The following is a 7038-nucleotide window of genomic DNA, read 5'->3' as shown; positions in this document are numbered from 1 at the left end:
CGACATCAGCTACAACAGTATTTTAAGTGAGAAGGGGCTTTTCTGTGGCCTCCCTGTAAGCCAACTGTTAGGGCCATTCCGTACCTGATAGACATAGTGAAATGGTTACCATATGAAGTTGCCATATTTTTGGCGTTTTTTACAACGTTGCCAACCTCCAGTGTCCATCCAGCAAACCTCAAGCAACATCCACCATTTTATAGCGGTAGTTGGGGAATCACATAAAGTGGATTCCCCAGCCTAAAAAGCACAAGCTACAGGAGAGCAACTATTAGGCCACACTCTAAGGAAATGTATGGAGGTGAAGAAGCCCTTGCACCCACCTCCCTCTCCCTTTTCTTGGGGACAGGGTTTTTGTTTTGTTTTTTTAGAACAAACTGCTTGGAGCAACGAATAGGCATTCAATCGTGCAGACAAATCCAAAAATAATTTTTCTTCAAAGCTATCACTCAAAGCATGCCTCTTAAGTCCCCCCCCAAATCAAAGACAATATATATATTTTTAAGATTCCAGACTTGTGATTCCATAAGGGGTGGCATTATAAAAAGCACTATGCATCTATGATTAGATGCATAGGTGTTCCAATTGAGAAGTTTTACTTTAACAAAAATTAGCGGGCATCATGGGCCCTTTAAATCATTGTGAAAGGGGATTGGCTGCCTGTTTTGATTGACAGGCAGAAGAGAGTTGCATGTAAAGTGCGTTGCTCTCTTCCACCATTTTAAGCAGGCGTGCAACCTGAGAAGCAGCATGAGAAGGTGGCAGACAAAATCAAGAGAGCCAGAATATGAGGAATGGCTGGAGGCACGATAATTTTTAGCACTACGCCAGTTCACTGGCATAACGCTATTTTTTTCAATATGTGGAAGTGCCCTTAAGCACAAGGGGAAAGCTTCAAAGGGGATGCACGCCCATGCCCACAGACTCCCCTGCATTGGTCTCGGAAATGTGTCGCTTGCCTTAGTCAGGGGCTGTTTTGGCTCTCTTCACAGAAGCCCTGAAGGGAGGGAAGGGTGCAGAATCCTGAGCAAGAGCAGCAACTGAGCCTGAGTGGGGATATTCTACCAATAGGAGGCTTAGGAACCTTCAGCATTTTGTCAGGGTGTATGATCATGATTATTTTGTGTTTATTTTATAGTGATAGTTTTTTATATTGTTACAGCCTATGGCTATACACAATAAATTCAACTCAGAGTAAAACACCACCATTTACATCCTTCCTTCATAATTGCCATCAGTAATCAAAGTCTCTGTCACAGCAGTTATGGAATGTTGTCACAAATATTTTTGACCCAGTGTAAAAATCTGACTTGTTGCAGATAAATGTGAATACCAAGCAGCAGTTTTGAGAACATGTCAGATTAGGTGGAGGAAGACCTATAACTGGATGTGCAATTGGCAGATACTTAAAACAGCCACCCATGCAACGTGCAACAATTCAAACCTGTTACGTTCTGCTTCAAGAGACATATGCGTTTTCCAAGAGATAACATGATGCACAACTGTGGATAATAATATGCATGTGATGCACTAGATGGATTTGAAATGGCACTCCTTTGGGGAATAATTTTCCCAGACATCTGATGCCAGTATGTGAAAAGGCAGAAATATTTGTGAAAATAAAGGAAGTGGTTTTGCACTTGCATAGTCATATGGCTGCAGCAGTCCATTGCACAGTTGTGGGATTTGCAAACACCTGCCAAGTGTAGGAGTATGCCTTTCAATGGCTTGACCAGCATCCTGCATAGCATGTTATCAAGGCATCTGGAAAAATGTTGGGCATGCACAGATGGTCACCACATTACCAGGTTCATTTGACTACTAACGCCATATGATGTCTCTTTTTCATGGTTCATCCTGCAGTGTTAATGAAAAGCTAGAGAGTTTTATGGTTTTTCATCCAACAAAGGTTGCAATCAGTGTAAAAATATTCTCCCCCATGCACATGAAATGAAAGAAGCCTGCAAATTCTAGCCACAGGACTTATAAGGACAGGCATTTCTTTTTTAAATCCTTTTTTGTTTATTCTAAGTTGATTATGTTTCATTGGTTCTACCGGCAATAAAGTTCATCTCAAAACTGGGTTAAAAGGGACGGGAAGCGTTTATTCAATGGGTTGCAAGTATAGGGGATTAAAAATATTCAAAAGAAAAGCAGCAACAAAAGGCACAAATCTTCTGAATTACACCTTGTCTTGCCTTTAGAAGTTTCAGACAAGCTTTCTAAATAAATCCTTAATAGCTGCTTTTAGTTTGCCATTTTCTCCCAATCAAATATTTGTTAGCAGATGGGTGGGGGGAGTGTTCAAGTAGTTTAGGGATATCTAGGTGGTTTAGTAATATCTAGGTGGAATTCACAGCTCAGATACTGGATTGTTCGGTACCAAGTGATGAAGGCAGAATTTTCTTCCATGCCAGACAGCAAGGAACCTTACATTGCAATCCTATACAGAGTTACTTGAGTATAAATTGATTGAAATTAAAGACCTTATACCGAAATAACTCCTCATAGGATTGCAGTGTCACTTTCCTAAAACATATCATGAAGATCAGGGGGAAAGAGGAGTACCACAAAGAGTTGATTCACACAATCAAAAAGCAGATTGTTTATCCATATAATAATTCAATCTGGTGGAGAAATGAAACACAAATTCAATCTTTGGGGGCTTTCCGCACCGGGATCCTTGTAGCAAATTGTTTGCTGAACGAAAAATCGCCATTTTAAACAGTGGAATTCGTCGTTATGCATACCTGCCTTTGTAGTGGAATCCAGTTGCGTTTCTATCGTTTCCCACAGGCTTCTGGTCTTGGCAAAAATTGCTAGAAAGGAAGCGCTATTGCCAAGCTCGTCCCGCCCCTGGCCGTCAAGCAGCCAATGGGCGGCCGTTAGCATGCTCCCAAACAGCCCCTTTCCCTTTAAGAAAGGTTTAAAAAAAAAAAAACACCCGTTGCAACGAATATGCGTTGATTCGTTGCAACGGAGAGACCCATCCAGCTGGCAGGTGTGTTTGAGCTGCCGTTTCATCGTTGCCACGCTCCCCCCGAGTGAAACCCCCCCCCCTCACGGGCGCGATTTTCGGCCGAAAACAGTGTGAAAAATAAAGGGAAAATACATCAGCAAACGGGCTTCTCTGTTGTTTGTGCTTAGTGACTAACCAGCTCTGGGGAGGGACTGAAGCCGGGGAAGCCTCTAAACGGAGGCTCGCCGGTGCGTTGATCTCTGCTCGCTCGGAGAAAAAAAAATGGCGATCACTTTGCCGGAAGATCAGAGGAGAGAGCCAGGGGGAGGGACTTTGTAGAAACCACAACAATGGTAATGCACAGAACTTTCCCGCTAGTGTTGCAAATTGGTTGCAGGAGTGTAGCGCTTTCCGGAGGGTGAATCCACTTTTGGGGATTTCCCTGAAAGCGCTTTTTGCGGATCGGTTTCAGGTGTGTGGCAGATTGTCAACGACGTTGTGCATAATGGAAAAACTGTAGCGTTTTCAATTGGCAACCATTGTGCGATTTTGAAGGAGTGCGGAAAGCCCCTTGGTATTTCCCTGCCTTCCAGTTTGGTTGTGGTAAACTCTGTAGAGCAAAATGTCATCACTATCACATTACAATAGTTGTTTCATGCAATCATATACATAGGATTGAGGCACTTTTTGACTCTGTGAACCTGCCTAAAGGTGGAAAGTTATATTAGACTTGTTAGGCTGGCTAAAGGAAGATGTGAGATTCCTATGAGATGGATATATGAGAAGGAGAAGAAGAAAAAGGAGAAGAAGAGTTAGTTCTTATATGCTGCTTTTCTCTACCCGAAGGAGGCTCAAAGCGGCTTACAGTCGCCTTGTCATTCCTCTCCCTACAACAGGCACGCTGTGAGGTGGGTGAGGCTGAGAGAGCCCTCATATCACTGCTCGGTCAGAACAGTTTTATCAGTGTTGTGGTGAGCCCAAGGTCACCCAGTTGGTTGCATGTGGGGGAGCGCAGAATCGAAAAATTGACAATGGTGGGATTATCCAGCGCTTTCTCCTCTGGCTGGTGACAGATGCCAGCATGTCTTTCCCCCTCTCTAGTGAAATCTCAGGTCAAATGGCTCAAAAAAACATTGTTTCCTGTAAGGCTGGCGCTGACCACAGCTGGTCAAAGATGTCTAAAGTCTGTGTGGGCTGGTGCTACATAATGGTTAACAACCACGTACGTGAGACACAGACCAGGGGCACAAGAACAGTCTCTGGCTCCTAAGCATAATTAGTTTTGTGTATTGAAGCAAACAACAAACACCCAGCCTGGCTGGCTGAAAGCCTCTTTATTAACAGTGATAAAGAATAAGCTGTTTCTAGGGTGCTAGGCCACGGTTGGCCTGGCCTGGTTCTCCATGTTCTAAGTAGGCCCTGCAGGCTGCTAGCAGGGAGACTGAAGAGAAAAGCATTGAGTCCCTCCTACTCTCCTGCTTGCTCTGAGGCCTACTTAGATAGCTTCTTAAAGAGGCAGCACACGACAATTAGATGCAAGCCAGAGCATCAGTTATGCCACTGTTCCTTCCTGTTAGAAACTAGTAGACATCTATGTGGTGAGGCAAAATGAGAAGCCCATCTGAGGACCAAACAGGACTGAGCTCTGCATGTATTTATTTATTTATTTATTCATATTTTTATACCGCCCTCCCCGAAGGCTCAGAGCGGTTTAAATATAACTGAAACTATACATGAAACCATACATATAATAACATTCATATTATTAACATAACAGTGGTAACTTGAACAGGTCCAGGAGTCTTAGTGGGTTTCTGGGGGGGGAGGGGCAGGGGCCCTGCAGATGTTGGTTGGTTGGCCTGGTCTCAGCCAAATGCCTGGCGGAAGAGCTCCCTTTTGCAGGCCCTGCGGAACTGTTTTAGTCCCGTCAGGGCTCTGATCTCCTCTGGGAGCTCATTCCGCCCTGGTCGAGGCCAGGCGAACTTATTTTGGGCCAGGGACCAGTAGCCGGTTGGTGGCGGTGAAGAGTAAAGCTCTTATGATAAAAATTCACTATAAATATTTTAAGTATCAACAACTATGTGGTCCTAATGCTCACCTGAGATCATGGTTTCTGTTACTTCTAAATCTAACCCTATACACACTATGTGGATGGATTAACATCAGTCTGTCTTGTTTTGTAGTTAAATGCTATGTTATATAATGCACTTTCTGCCTTGCAAAGGCTCCCCCCCCCCTTTCTGGTCATTGCTTGAGTCCCTCCACCCCACCTCTGCAATGAAATCAACTGTCATTTCCTAGCAATTCAAAGCTGTTAAACAATCGCTTGCAAGGCGCCTTGTGTGCAAAACGTGGGAGGTAAAATGTAATGTGGAAATGAGAGGTAGTTTCTAGTTCACAGCATTGACAGCAGCTGTAATGTATGACTCTTTTGGATGCACCAAGGCAGAAGCAGAGTGAAGATTGTCTTCTGTTATTCACCAGAGAAATTGTTACATAAAGGGGCGGAAAGCAACAAAAGAATGAGAGACTATAGAATTAGGGAGGGGAGGGCAAGTGAGAGAGAAGTGGCAGATACACATTTTGCTCTTCCTGATTTTTAATAAGAATTGGTGGGGTAATGTTGTGTAAAGGTAATGTACTTGAATATATTAAAAACAAAACTCCACTCACCATGTTAACTGACCTTTTACATATTACTGTCCCTTTTAGTTTACCAAAAAGGCATTTGCTCCATGAAAGGGAGGTGTGATTCAATGCTTTTCCATATCCGGTAGGCTAAACTATATGCTAAATTGACATTTAGAATAATCTCAGAACCACCTTTTAAAAAAAATGGAGGGAAATGACAAATTGAACTATTTCCATGTGATTTAAATTTGAGATTCTGAAAATGCTGTTTTTAAACCGTTTAAAATAATAGCCAGATATTCAGTGGATATTCAGGTTATCTGGTAATGATAATAGGACCTTTTTCAATGACTGAGTAATTACTTTCTCACTGTGCTCAGGGTGAGTTTGAACTATCTGTCTTGTTCACAATTTAAACCTGCAGTGTATGAGCAAAGGGGCATTCAATCTGACATTTTACATTCCAAGCCAGTTTATAAAGGGAAGGAAAACTGCTGGTAGTTTTGTATTGCTAATCTTTGAAATAAAAAAGGGGAGCAGTCCAAAAATATATCAAAGCATGTGACTGTGATGCAAGATCTGAAGTAAACTCATATATATTAATTCACTGGTACACAGCTTTTGAGCATGGATCATTGGTAGCCTAATACTTCCTGACATTCACAGAGAAATTTAAAACAGCACGAGATACCATAGGAAATAATTAAAAAAAATAATGGGCTTCTTGTGGACTACATTGGTTTGGGCAGTATAGTTATTTGAAAGGACTTCAGGAATACTTTCTGTACTTTTTTTTTTTTTTACTATACTCAGGATGAGAAAAGACAATTTCCATGGGAATATAGTACCTGTTTTCCATGCTGAATTCTGAACCAGTTGGAGGAGAAAAGAAAACATCAGAAATGGGTGGTGAATTTGCTTGTGTGAATGATTCATATCTAACACCACAGATAGGACTATCACCTCCCCAGAAAGGAAAGCCTCAGTTCATTCGTTTTCCTGACCTGCCGCACAGACATGTTGCTGAATAAACAGGGAATCAATGGTGGAGTTCTGAGGTTGTTTGTATGGCATTAATTTGGCTGGCAGATGGAGCTTTTCATTTTTGAATGCTTTCCCATGTAAAGAACAACCTTCCAGCAACTACAAAAATAGCACCTTTCTACTTCATGCACTTTTTAAAAACTTTCAATTTTTAATGTGCAGCAATACGGCAGCATAAAGTGGTAAAGCCTGCTTTTTTAATAGTAATATAATAATAACTAGCCAAGCCCGTTGCATTCAGGAATACAACAGGTGCTAGGTTAGGTAGGGGGGTGGGGTGGAAGAACTCTGTGGACGGCCTCCCCCTCCCCCCAGAACCTGGAAAAGCTGCAGGCAGCTCTTATGGAACTCCCCAGCAGCTCTCACATGGCAGGGATCTGCAGCTCCCAAGCCTCAGAAGGAAG

At 42.6% G+C, this 7038-nt stretch overlaps 1 long non-coding RNA gene across 1 annotated transcript; it reads left to right on the top strand.

The window, feature by feature from the left end:
* The first annotated feature begins 4332 nt into the window (after nt 1-4332).
* Nucleotides 4333-6608, top strand: LOC143836792 (uncharacterized). Its single transcript, XR_013230738.1, has 3 exons — nt 4333-4610; nt 5672-5732; nt 6404-6608. It is a non-coding gene; the product is annotated as an uncharacterized LOC143836792 (long non-coding RNA).
* Nucleotides 6609-7038: the final 430 nt, after the last annotated feature.

The sequence above is a fragment of the Paroedura picta genome, chromosome 4 (assembly GCF_049243985.1).
Source record: "Paroedura picta isolate Pp20150507F chromosome 4, Ppicta_v3.0, whole genome shotgun sequence".
Lineage (NCBI taxonomy): Eukaryota > Metazoa > Chordata > Lepidosauria > Squamata > Gekkonidae > Paroedura > Paroedura picta.
The sequence above is the reverse complement of the archived record's forward strand: the minus strand, read 5'-3'. Positions and strand labels throughout refer to the sequence as shown.